Consider the following 1,362-nt stretch of genomic DNA (forward strand, 5'->3'; position numbering starts at 1 on the left):
TACCCCTTCTCAGCCAGCTCTGAATGCATGTCTTCAATAATGGAGCCAATAGCTGTGCTCTGACCAAATCCTTAGTTAGAATGTTAAAATGAAGGTTAGATAATATACATCAAATATGTGCATAACTTAATAATGTGCTATTCTCATCCTGGAACATCTATAAGTTCTATGTATGAATGAAATTCTATCATATATATATATATATGTGTGTGTGTGTGTGTGTGTGTGTGTGTGTCTATGTATCTACCTTCCTATGTGCATATGTATATAAATGCTTGTGTGTGTGTGTGTATATGTGTGTGTGTGTGTGTGTGTGTATAATCATTTGTGTTCTGAAACTGAATATTTTCTTTATTCTAGAATGTGATTTTCCTGTCTCGTAATGCAAATAATGAATCCAGCATGGAATCAAAGTCACTTTGTAACCCTGTATATGAGCAATAATTAGTTTCTTGAGAATAAAAACAAACTTGGAAATATACAGCAGCAAGATAATGCAGAAAATCAAACTATCAGAGGGCAGCAATGCTTATGCTTCCTAAAATATATTTGCTTAAAAACTGGATATTAGTAATGTATTGAATAGGTATGTTCAGTGACACACTTGATTTTCATGGCTTTGCCTTCAGCCAAAGCTCAGACCTACAAATAGTGGCCTAAGAGCCCCAGATATTTCTTGGAAACTTAACAGAATGTTTTAGGAGATTTGGCGGAGCAAAGGGGCAACATTTTCTTGCCCCTTTAATTAACAAAAATAGGTACCATTTGATCCTTGTGTTCAGAATTCCTGTGCTGGCATGGGTCTTTCATCATAAACATTTTATTCATTAGTACGTAGAGTCAAGTGACCTGCAATGATGTCTGAAGAACTGTACATGTTATTTCTTTCTAAATAAAGTATTTTTCTGTTTTTATGACTATTTTTTAAGGCTTTTTGTTGTTTTGTCTTTAAGCACAGATCAAGACCCCTGTGACAAAAACACATTATTTTTATATTCCTCTGCTGTCTGTCAATCAAAAACCGACATGGGATAGGCAACTAGAAATAAATCTCTAGAGTGTGTGTGTGTGAGTGTGTGTGTTGTGTGTGTGTTTTGTGTGTGTATGTGCGTGTGTGCATGTGTGTGTGTATTTAACTGAATGTGAAAAAACATTCAAAGTTAAGTGATTTATTTTGAGGTGACAGATAACATACTTATTTCTAGGATTACTAAGGCAAGTAAGAGACATTTCTTCACTTCTTATAGGAGGCTCGACCAATGTCTGAGAAGTTAAGTGTATTGATTAGTCCTGTAGAAGATCTGAGTTCCACTCCCAACACCCACGTGTCAGCTCAGAAACATATGTAGCTTAAGGTTCAGG

Source organism: Microtus ochrogaster, unplaced genomic scaffold (genome assembly GCF_000317375.1).
Source record: "Microtus ochrogaster isolate Prairie Vole_2 unplaced genomic scaffold, MicOch1.0 UNK56, whole genome shotgun sequence".
In the NCBI taxonomy this organism is placed as follows: domain Eukaryota; kingdom Metazoa; phylum Chordata; class Mammalia; order Rodentia; family Cricetidae; genus Microtus; species Microtus ochrogaster.